This window comes from Candoia aspera, chromosome 13, assembly GCF_035149785.1.
Source record: "Candoia aspera isolate rCanAsp1 chromosome 13, rCanAsp1.hap2, whole genome shotgun sequence".
NCBI classification, from domain to species: Eukaryota; Metazoa; Chordata; class Lepidosauria; order Squamata; family Boidae; genus Candoia; species Candoia aspera.
Genome location: NC_086165.1, coordinates 5,357,191 through 5,369,362, shown reverse-complemented (window position 1 = coordinate 5,369,362; position 12,172 = coordinate 5,357,191). Strand labels below are relative to the sequence as shown.

At 41.6% G+C, this 12,172-nt stretch overlaps 1 pseudogene; it reads left to right on the top strand.

Moving 5' to 3' along the window:
- The first annotated feature begins 484 nt into the window (after positions 1-484).
- On the top strand, positions 485-10,902 carry LOC134504903 (cholesterol side-chain cleavage enzyme, mitochondrial-like; annotated as a pseudogene).
- Positions 10,903-12,172: the final 1,270 nt, after the last annotated feature.

The window sequence follows — 12,172 nt, the reverse complement described above, 5'->3', positions numbered from 1 at the left end:
GTGGTATGTTCACAGAGCAGACTAAGTGGCCAACACCATTCAGGGCAAACACAGCTCAAGTGAATGCTTGATAAAAAGTGAGGATTCAGGGGGATGCAATTGCAGCAGAAAGGAGTATGTTGGCTGGCAGCTCCTTAATGCAGGCAGAAGCATCTTTCTTAGATGGAGACAATAGTGTCTCAGGAGGCTCACAAATATCTTCTTACACCTGGCAAAAAAAAAATGTGGTTCTCCAGGGCAGGTGTGCTCCAGGTGGCATCAAGTAGCTTGGTGGCTCTTTCTACTATCTATCTATCTATCTATCTATCTATCTATCTATCTATCTATCTATCTATCTATCTATCTATCATACTTCTTCCCCATATTACAATGATTCTGGGTGGTTTACAAGCAGTTAAAAATAAAAGATTAAAAGATAATCAAAATACATATAAATATAAATACATAAATATAAAAATGCAAGATATAAAATATAGAGTCCAAGATGGTGGATAATGGTGCCATCATTAGCCCCTTCAAGGTGCCAACCACCCCCATGATTGACTATCCCCCCTCCCACCTCAAGTGAGGTGGCACAACCAAGTCTTTACCCTCTTTCGGAAGGCCAGGAGAGTGGGGGCCTGCCTCACCTCTGGAGGTTACTTATTCCAGAGGCCATGGCAGAGAAGGCCCTCCTCCTGGACCCTGCCAATTGACAGTCTCTCATGGAAAGGGTCCATAGAATGCCCTCTCTATTGCTTGTCACTGAGGCTTCGTACAGGAAGGAAGAGAGAGATTTGAGGTATAACACAGACTTTGCAGGGAGGACATCCTTGGATCAATCATAGATCAGGCTGGGAAGAGTCTAGGCTGAAACCTTGAAGAACCAAAGCATCCCCCAAGGTCTTTTTGGCAGTCCATGAAGCCACCCAAGACAACACGGCACACATTTGGCCACAAAGAGATCAGTACAATTTTTGTTGTTGTTGTTCATTCTTATTCTTTGCAAAAATTAACCAGCAGATACACGTATTAAGTGGCTTGAGGTTGAACACAGCTGTTTTACTTAGAGAATAAGAAGATGTTAAGGAAAGAAATGGCAGCAGGTATGGAAGGGCTTTCAAGAAAAGGTGGAACTACCGATTCAGGGGAAGTGAATAAAGCCAAGGGTAGAAGCAGATTCTGACTAAAGATTAGGCAAGGTGTTCTAGCAGTGAGTGCTGCTATGTTGTAGAGCTAATTTATTTTTATTTTTATTTTATTTTATAAATTTCTTCACTGCCCATCTCTCCCCTATGGGGGGAACTCTAATTCCTCATCAGGCGATGGGCTCTCCTTCATCAGCTCCTAAGTACTCCACATTGTCATTGCTGCCTGAGCAGGGTGTTGGGTGAAATGATTCTTTCCAAGTCCAATTTAAAGGTCCTGGGTTTCTATAAATCCAATTCTTAAAAAAAGCAATTAAAAAGCAGCATTTAAAACAGAGGAAAGTGTATTAGCTTGGTAGAAAATTTGGAAGGGAGTTGTGACTTGTAAGCTGGCCTCCTGCTCTGAAGGCACAGGGGGTAAAAATAAGTCAATACTTGGTGGATTATCCAATTAGTCTACCAAAGGCATCTGAGAAAGAATATCCCCGGTGAAAATGCATACTCACAATTGAAGTTGCTGTCTGGCGCAAAGGCAACATCTTGAATTTTGTCCCTTTGCTTTTTGGGGTGTGGGTTTGTCTGTGAAGGAGCTTGTATTTGCTGTGACTCTTCATTGTTTCCATTTCCCTTTAAACTTTGCTAAGATAAATATTTTCTATTTGTTTGGAAGAGTGGATGGACTAGGTGTCCAAAACTAATATTGCTGGAGGATTTGCATGCTTGAGAGATCAGCCCCACTCGTATAAAGTCTGAGGTTGGTGGACTTGTAGGTCTTTGAAAGACCATTGTCTCCTGAGCTAACTTCTTGGCAATTCCCCTTATTGCTTTCTTCTCTTTTCTAACCTCCCCCTTTCATATTACAATGCTAGCCAGGAGTCATCTCCACATGCCTGCTCTAGGCTTCTCCAGTAGTTTAAAGATTGTATGCCATCCAGAAGATGCTCAATCCCTTGGCCATCATGGGCTCCATACTGCTCCAAGGAGGACATATCTCCTCTTGAAGGGAAAGCTGTCCAGCCATTTAATGAACTACCAGGCAACTGGAAAACTAACTGGATCAATCTGTATCTCTTCTGGAAGGAAGATGGATTCCATAATGTCCACAAGATTATGACACGCAAGTTCCAGATATTTGGTCCTATTTACAGGTAAGTGATTCTCTTTGGTCCTACTTACAGGTAAAGGACACTTTTGGGATAGACATTTCCCATGCTCTGAAGGACAAATTGCAGGCATATAGCTGCGTGATAGAGAACCAGCATTGAATTTTAAAAAAAGTTCAACTCCTGCATCTCTGGGGAGGGCTGGGAAAGATTTCTATTTGAAATCTTGAGAATCTGCAGCCTGTTTGCACAGCAGAATTGGTGGATCTGATGAAAAAGCCAATAGATCCCAAGATTCTATTGAGGTTTGCTGGGTTGTAGATGCCAATTGACTATCAGCCATGAAAGTGCTTAATCTTTCTGTGTTTTTTTTATCCAAGGGGGTCAAACAGAGAGGCAAGTTGGATTAGTACTCTTGAGAAGGGTGTACTGATCAAAAGGCCAGTCTGGCATCACAGACAGAGCATGTTTCAACTTAAGCCAAATTAGAAGTGCTCAAGGTGACTAGGGTCTTGATTGCAAGGGAATAGGAGACGGAAGGACATGGAGAGGCATTTTCAGATATTCTATGCATTTCCCTCTCATTCTTTAACCCAACATTGCTGACTTCTCAGGGAGAAACTGGGCACTTATGACAGTGTCAATATTATTGAACCTGAGGACGCTGCTATTCTCTTCAAGGCTGAAGGCTCGTATCCAGAAAGGATCAAGGTACCACCTTGGTTGGCCTATCACGATTTGCGGAAGAAAGAATATGGAGTGATACTCAAGTAAGAGCCTTTCAGATATGTCCAAGAAAGCTGGACAACCGTAGCCAGGATACAAAAGCAGACAGTTTAGCTGGGACGTCTGTTTGAGTGGGTGACATAATTTCAAGTGGTAGTGGTGGGTGGAAACTTATTAAATTATAACTGTAATTTAGGGCAATCATTTTGTCTGTGTAGACTTGAGATCAGAGGTAGACAAATTTGGACTCCTGTGAGTGCATCTACTATTTTGCAAGGAAGTTCTGGCCACTCCCATGAAATGGCAGCAATTGATGGGGTGTGGCCATCCCACAACCACTATTTACCCTTTCTAACTCCTCAGCATGTTTTCTACCAACTTTCTGAATCATCGAATTGAGTTTGTGTGCTTTTTCTGATCAATTCTAAACATTATGCTTCTTTAAAGGCACACAGGCATCTGAGTTGTCAAAATCATTCAGTTTGATGATTTGATTTGACGTTCCAGTTAGTTCAGAGATGTAATAGCAGCCACCTAGATTTCATTTACATATAAGGAAAAACTTCCTGATAGTAAGATCTGTACAAGAGTGGACAATCTACCTATGAAGATGGTAGGTTCTCCATCTCCAGAGTCTGGAAGAAAACAGTGGTTTAATGATTTTCCTGCACGTTTTAGAGAATTGGATTAGATGAGCTTTGTGATCTCTTCCAACTCCATAGTTCTATGATGTGAATCAAATTTCCAAATTGAATGTAAGAGAATATCAAATGTCCTTTGTGTCCAATTCCACGTCATCCCTTCCCCCTATCTTCTAGGACAGGAAAAGGCTGGCACCAAGACCGTATCATCCTAAACAAGGAAGCTCTGTCTCGTCCAATGTTGAAAAACTTTGTGCCTCTCCTGAACGAGGTAGCTGAAGATTTTGTCAAGAAAGTTCAGATGGAGATTAACGTGAGCACTGAAGGAGATTGGACAACCGGCTTTACCAATTAATTCTTCGGTCTTGCCCTGGACCGTAAGTGCATTTGGGAGACTGTCTTGACTGGAGCTGTAGAACCAATGGTTAATTGCGTATTTTTGAGTATTTTTTTCACAACAAAATTCCCAAGATTTTTCTTCCCGGTCCAATAGTCCAACATTAGGAATAGAAAGCCAATTTGCAGGATTTTCTATAATCAGTTTTCTCAGTTTCTGTGTGGGGGGTCATAATCCCCATTTCCCACCCCAGATTACAATTTCCCTTCCCCTTTCCCTCTATATTATGTGCAGAGACTAACAGCAATTCAGCTCGGAAGAAAATGTTTGGCTGTCATGCGCTGCCTACCTCCGAATGATACTCAGACGCTGATTCTGTGGAACAGGCTCTGATTTATTCACGGTGTAGGTACAGTATAGGAAAAAAGCTGAGAGTGACAGGAGCGCGCCGGTGCGGGGTTTAAATACCCCGCGCCGGTCAGCGCCCCCTCACTCGTGGTTGCGTCACCCCCCTTTGTCCAACACGTTGTCCTGCCGGTAGGTGAGGGGTTGCGAGGCCCCGCTGGCGTTCCGGGATCGCCCATCATCGGTTTCTCTATTCCTCCGGTGATTGCTGTCAGCTGGGCGATCTCCGTTGCGTTAGCGCTAACAGCTTGGGTGTGCCTCGCGATCCGTTTAGCCATTGTTTCTTGTCCTTCCGTCTTTGTCAGTTGATGGCTACTTATCTTGAGCCCCTTCCCCTGTTTCCTTGTTATTGTCATGTGTGCCATTGCGCTGATGTCTTCAGCTCAACGGCACTCATGACATTGGCTCATTCATACATTCATTCATTCAGCGTATATAGCCACCCATATCACATACCGTATGTGTCTCTGGGCAGCTCGTGTGATTAAAACATAAACAATACCAAAACCTAAAAGGTAAAGTTAAGCAATAAAAACACTGAAACAATTTAAAAACCATACAATACAGTCAACGGGAGAGCACAGTAAATTCAGGAACAGTACATTAAAATATCAGAGTTTTTGGAGGGGTAAACATCAGCTTCTACTTGAACTCTCCGACTAGTTTGAAAAAGCAGTCAGATCTGATCCAAACACTTGAACTGATTTAGAAAATCAGTACAGTTCAGACATCTGAACTGGACCAAATTACCAATTCTGGTCCAAAATGCATGTTGGGAAACCTCCATATTGGTCCAAATAGATCCAGGTATGCTTAATTCTTTCAAATGAATTGAACGTCTTCATCTATTCTATGTGTCTAACTGAATCAAATGTTTGAATCAAGCACGTCACTGCCCAACTGAATACCCGACAATCACATTCCTATAAGTTTTTCAGAAGAGGATCTACAAAGATGAGTTAAGTCTTTTGCTTGAGTTGTCTTCAGCTGGAGAAAATAGGTAGAGTTCTCTTCTCAAATAAGCCAAAATGGTGTCCTGATTTTTGTCAATTATGGAGGTATCACCAGATTGGGGAGGGGAGAAGGAATTTTATTTAAATTAGTTTCATGATTGTTTGAAACTTTTTTTTAAAAAAAGAACTCAACTAAAAGGTTGTGCAACAGAAGTGATTTGATTTAACTAAATCATGGAAGAAGTTATAATCTTGGTACTGTAATCCATCCTCTCCATCTCTCCCTTCCCTCAGCTGTATGCCATGTTCTCTATGGTACCTGCTTGGGACTCCTACAGGATTACTTTGATCCAGAGTCACAGCAGTACATTGATGCCATCATGCTAATGCTTCACACCACATCGCCAATGCTGTACATCCCACCAGGTTTTCTGCGAATGACCATGTGAAGTCCTGGGATGTCATCTTCAAGCATGGTGAGGATCACTTTTGCCTATGAGATCCTCTGTCCTTCCAGTCCCCATCCAGTCATGCTCATCAGCCACTGAGTAGCAAATGAAGTTGTTGTTGTTGTTGTTAGTTGCTGTTGAGTCGTTTACGACTCATGGCATCCCTATCTATAACAGAATGAAATGCTGTTTGGTCTTGTGCCATATGCCTGACTGTTCCAGTGTTTGTGTCCATTGTTGTGGTAATTGTATCAAACCATCGCATTGAAGGTCTTCCTCTTTCCCACTGGCCTTCGACTTTATCAAACATGATGTCCTTTTCAAGCGACCGATCTTTCCTGACGATGTGCCCAAAGTATGAGAGTCTAAGCCTAGTTATCTTTGCCTCTAGGGAACATTCTGGTTGTACTTCTTCTAAAACTGATTTGTTTGTTCTTCTGGCCTAAAGAAAAGGGCTGGATTCATCATTGGCTAGAAGGTGGGTGGGGTGGAACTGGAATCTGGGTACCTTTTCAAATCAGAGACATGACTGCTGGGCAGGACTGAAAGAGACGAGGAAAGACGAGGAGCAAAGAGATGGTTTAATTATTGTACCATCTTCTCTGAATTCTCTAAGGTCTCCCAACATGGTTTGTCATGTGCTTCTTGTCCTTCAGGTTTTGATCAATACTTTGTTAAAAGAAAAGAAGAAGCTTAATCAGATTCTCCCTGCCCTAAAACTGCAACGCTGACCTGGGAATGGAGTTGTAATCCCAATGTTAATATGGGGATCAGCTAATTAATGCTTAGATGATGTTCATAACCTAACAAAACCTGTTTTGTTGAACTCAGGAGGAGGAGAAGTTCTGTCCATATTCTGTTACTCTTTGCTGTCTTCCTTTGTATGCACCAATACCTGCTTCTTCTCTGTCTCACCAGCTGACAAATGTATACAGAACATCTATCAAGACCTTCACACGAACCAGAAAAGTGCTGAGGAATACTGAGGCATTCTGTGCAGCCTTTTACTGCAGAACAAGATGCCAGTTGATGTCATCAAAGCCAATATAACAGAGATGATGGCAGGAGGGGTGGACACGGTAAGGAGATTACAATATTCATGACAAGCAAAGAGTGCATGAATGACATGCGTATGGGTTGGCCGTGCTTGGTATCCAGAGACTTGCAAAATTCTCTGGCCCAAAAGTGCCTCCATCTCCATCTCTTTCTTGAGGGTAATTTTAAACAGAGAACAGCTTCTGGCCTGGCTTGGTTCCTTCTGAATGGGAAACTGTGGATTTCCCATTCATAGCCTCACAAACTGGCTTTTTCAGAGGGGTCAGTAAAAGTCTCTGCCTAATCAGCCAATCATGTCTGGACAAATCTAGTCTATTGGCCATTCAGCATCTCCATGCATTCTCTTCCAGCTTCCAGACTGAATCAAGGGAACAATTGGCAAGTGTGTTCATGAACTTCATTGACAGCCCTCTGAGAAGACCAAGCCCAGTATTAGGCCAAGAAATTGCAGAATTAAAATGCTCTGAACATGTTATCTTATCTTCCAAGATCAAGAACAATGCAGGATTCTGCTGATATTGTACCGGAGGTGCATGTGAAAAATTACAGAGGAAGTACACACCTGTTTTGAAGTATCAATTATTAATATTGGTTACAATGATTATTATTGATCAAATAAGACTCCGTTTTATCTCAGATTCCTATCTCATGTACCCTTAGACTGCTATGACCATCCAACGGACCATGTCTGAATTGGCTAGGCATCCAGAATTGCAAGAGCAGCTGCGGGCAGAGATTTTTGCAGCTAAAGCATCTTGCCAGGGAGATGTTGCAAAGATGCTTCAGTCAGTTCCATTTCTCAAAGCAGTTATCAAAGAAGCGCAAAGATAAGGCCTCCCTTCCTGAGATGGAGCCACCTACACAGATTTCCCAGCAGATTCTCCAGGCTTCATGTAATTATTTTAAAGCAAAACAATCCAGTGATAAAATCCAAAACTCATTAAGTATAAAACTGGTGTGATAAAACCATGAGTAGGACTACTGGGTGGTTAACAAAAAACAGAAGAGCTACAAGCAGTCCATAACTAGAACAGGAATGAAAACTCACAGACTTGGGAGATCAAAGAAAGCTTTGCCAGAAAATGAGCCTGGGGGTGGGGGAGAGATAATTTTCTCCTGGGAGTGTATTTCAGGGTCCAGTATCTGAGGCCCCTATCTGAGAAGGTCCTCTCTCACATTGTCATCCTCTGATCTTTAGAGAGAGGAAGCTTTCAGAAAGCTTCTACAGTATAGTTGACTTCTAGAGCACAGGATGGCAGGTAAGGGAGATGGACAAACTATTACTTTTATTCCAAAGCATATCCAAAGACTTGAAAGCTCCCTAAACTATATTTTTGCAAAGAAAGGGGGGCAGAATGGAAGATTTACTCTCCTATTCATGTCTAATTGGGTGGAACACCCCTGGCTTCACTGGGAAACCTTCTGACTAAATATGATGAAGAATCAGTGAAGCAAATGAGCCCAGCAGAGTTGAAGGGAAGGGAAATTAATTTCTGAATCCATTCCCCTGAAAAACAGTATGTTTTTTTTTTAAAGTGCCATTTCTCACCAGCTCTACTTCTACAGCTGAGCTTTTGGGGCTACCTAACAGTCAAGTCATAATAAATCTTTCTTCAGTAACAATGTTCTCACTTGGAAATTTAAGAAACTTTGGATAAATAACTTTCTCCTCCCCGTTTCACCTAAGGCTCCACCCAGTTATAATGACACTACCAAGATACACAGCACAAGACATTGTCCTTCAGAATTATTTTATCCCTGCCAATGTGAGTAACCTGCATGACCTATAAGATGATTATGAGTTTTTAAGGATGTTACTATCTTTTTTTTAAACTCACAGTTCCTCAAAAGCCGATGGGGTGGTAGGGGTTGGGGGGGGTGCAACTCTTGTCTTGTAAGGTGGGGCAGTGAGATCAGAGCTGGGCTGAGATCACCCACGACATTTTTCAGCTGGACATTCTTTTAACGTGCATCACTAGCCCAACCCCAGAACATCAAAGAAAGAAAACATTTCCATTTTCTATCTTCAAAAAGTGGAAAATATTGACCAGAAATAAAGAGGAACTGGATCTTAAATAGGAAAATATGGACTATTCTGTCCTCATGGAATAGAGACAGTTTTGTATAGGGGAGCTGGAGTAGGGTTTGAGGACATTGAAGAGCCGGTTTTGGAATCCAAGCGGAAAGCTTTTCGTATTTCTTGGTCTTTAATGCACAGATGCCGGGCCGTTTGAAATTCTAATTGCAAAGCGCCCGACGTCCTTCACCTTTTCCGATACTCCTTCTTATATGCTTTTTGGCAAGAGCTCAACCCATTTTAGCTCTTTTTAAAGTCTTCTTCTATACTCCCTCTCGTTTCTGTGTTGTTTTTCTGCTCTGAGAGTGCTAAGAGAAGACAGTGACCCCTTTTTTTTCCATTGTGGCAACTGTTATTGCAACAAGAAGGCATAACCAAGATGTGTGTTCGATCAGTAGTGGGGCGCTCTTTTGGCCCAGCAGATGCATTTGGGACATAGGAACATGTTCTGCATGCACAAAGGGCCTGCCATGGCTGCTTGTGCATTCACAGCTATAGAGTTGTGTGTTAATGTGACAACTAACCCTTCTCCCCCTCAAAAAAATCCCAGACTGATGGAGAGACAGGATGGCTCTGATGAAGACAGAAAAGAGAATCAGAAAAATCTGAGAATCTACAGTGAACAGATCTGCTCTCCTGATTGGTTGAACCAATGTGGAATCTGGTTAGATGGCCTGCTAGAGAAAGTGAAAAAAAAAATTGGCAACCAGGATTGCTTCATTAGCTCTAAATGTTAATCAGTGTATATCTTTCTTTTGGAGATGTTTGTCAAGGAATTGGAATGTGATGTGACCTTCACAACCACTTCTTTCTCAATTCCATCAGCTGGTCTAATTACTAATCCTGCTTTTCCCCAGATTTGTGTCCTTTACGTGCATCAGGCTACAATTTCCATGGGATCTGTGCCTCCTTTCCTTTAATGGGCTAGCAGGGCATTGACAAAAATGTGTACTTCTTGGAGGTACTGATAGTACAATTCTCCAAGGAGAACACCAAGATTATTCTGCCAGCCAAATCAAAACATTGAAATAAATGGAATGTAAGCCTGTCTTGACTAATTTAACTCCTATTGATTTTTTAAGAGTCTTTGCAAAATATGATTCCATTAAGATATGTAATGGATCTGAATCAACATAAATAAAATGGTAATACTTTTGTTGTAACCCCAAAGATCAGAAATGAAGGAGGCATGACTCAAGCCTGATTGACCCTTTTCCTCCACCTTTTCTTCACAGACTTTAGTTCAGGTAGGTATGTATTCAATGTGCCAGGATCCCAGATATTTTAAGAAACCTCAGCAATTTAACCCAGAAAGGTGGTTGAATACTGGAGATTCCAGCTATTTCAGAGGACTGAACTTCGGATTTGGGCCACGTCAGTGTCTTGGCCACAGGATCACTGAGATGGAGATGCAACTCTTCATGATCAATGTGAGACTAGGCCTACCATCATCCCATTATGTAAGACCCAAAACTGAATTACAGGGGAGATCCTGACTTTTCTCTTGTGTGTATCTGGGAAAGAGGGAATGAGTGAGTCCTTGACTACCAGTTTAGAAGTTGGCGAGAACCATGATTTGTCATTTCAGTCACATCACATATTATGGCCAACTGTTGCTGTGAAGAGACACCTTCTCTCTTCTTACATGTAGAAATAGCTTCTTCCCAAGTTTTATCTCAGTGAAAGAGGACAGTATTTACATGTGAAGTACAGAGAGGGTTGACTACATTTAATCTTAATTTAAATGAAATATTCACAGGAGCCTTCTCCAACCAACTGGATGCCTCCTAGATATTTTAGCATAAAATCTTCTAGCCAGCATAAACAGTGGTCTCTAAAATCTGAATGGTGAGGCCATGAGAACTCTTTGGTATTTCTTGCTTTTTCCCTCCCCCCCAGACATTGGAAAAGTTCAGGATTGAAATGAAGAACAAAGAAGAAGTTGAATCCATTTTTAATCTTCTCTTGATGTCAGACAAGACAATTTACTTTATGCTATGTCCTCTTGATTCCCATCATCAAGAGTGACCTTCGGAAGGTCAAAAAAGAAGGCATAGTCTCCTCGCATCTGAGACAACTCTTGCATCTAGGCCTTGCTGAACAGCTGAGGATAATAGTTCCTGATTCACCTCTTCTCCACCACTTGGTTTAATCTCCCATTCAAGACATCAACAACCAGTAGCCATCACTGCAGGAATTATAGATGCATTGTGTAATAAAATCAGAGCATTTTTGTTGCCTTGAACCCCCTTCATACTATTTCATTGGAGGTCCATGTGCTCTGGCATCAAGAGGGAAGGAAACTGTCCCCTTTCTTCAAGTGATGCAGTTTTGAAGCCTGAATCTGTACCGACAGAAGAGAATATATGTAGCTCGGAGCTGGATTGTGCAATCCTTGGTACTCTCTGAGCTTGGTTGTTGGCTTGCAGATCAAACAATCAAGCAGAAAGCAATACTCTGACCAAGGAATCACCAAGGAGACAAGCAATCAAGCAAATAAACAATCAAGCAGAAAACAATACCCTAATTAAGGAACTACCAAGGAGAAAACCATACACACCCCCAACACTGGCAGGGCAAGCTGCTGTAGATAAACAGGGAGTAAACCCCACACTTACTAGCACTGATCTGTGCTAACCACGTAGGGAAAGATCTCACTTTTGAACAAAATGGTTGGGTATTCAACATATTTTGACCATGGTTTTTGTTCCCAACATTTGTGGTAAGCATAAAGCTCATAAGGCAGCTTTCTAGTTTCTAACCATGCCATTTTCTTGTATAATAAAAACTCATTTATTCCTCTAAATGAGCAAATAAAACTGGCAAGGCATGTGATGTGCTAGGTACATATGAAGTTGCTGTTTCAATAAGTGCTTGACAATGAAAAGTTGGAGGTGGAGGAGGAGAATCAGGTTGTTTCTTGAATGTCTGTGTAGTAAAGTATAAGAATATCAGAAATAAAAGTTTGGATCTATTCACTGGAAGCTGTTTCTTTAAGTCTGTTGGGATGCAGAGGTCAATCTGTACAGGCATGGTTAATATTTCAGTGGCTGAAAATGGCAATTTTGAGGAGGAGACAGCAGAGGACTATATTGAAAAAGGGGATAAAGTCATAAAAAGAAGCAAGGTTGTGGCACAAAAGCAGGCAGAACCAGGGGATAATAATACAGTATTTAAAACTCCAACTTTTAACAATAGAAAAGATCTACCACCTTTGAGAAAAACAGCATGATACCCTTAAAACATGTTACAACTCTTAAATAGCACTTAAAGGATCTGTAACAAGCTGTGGAAGAAT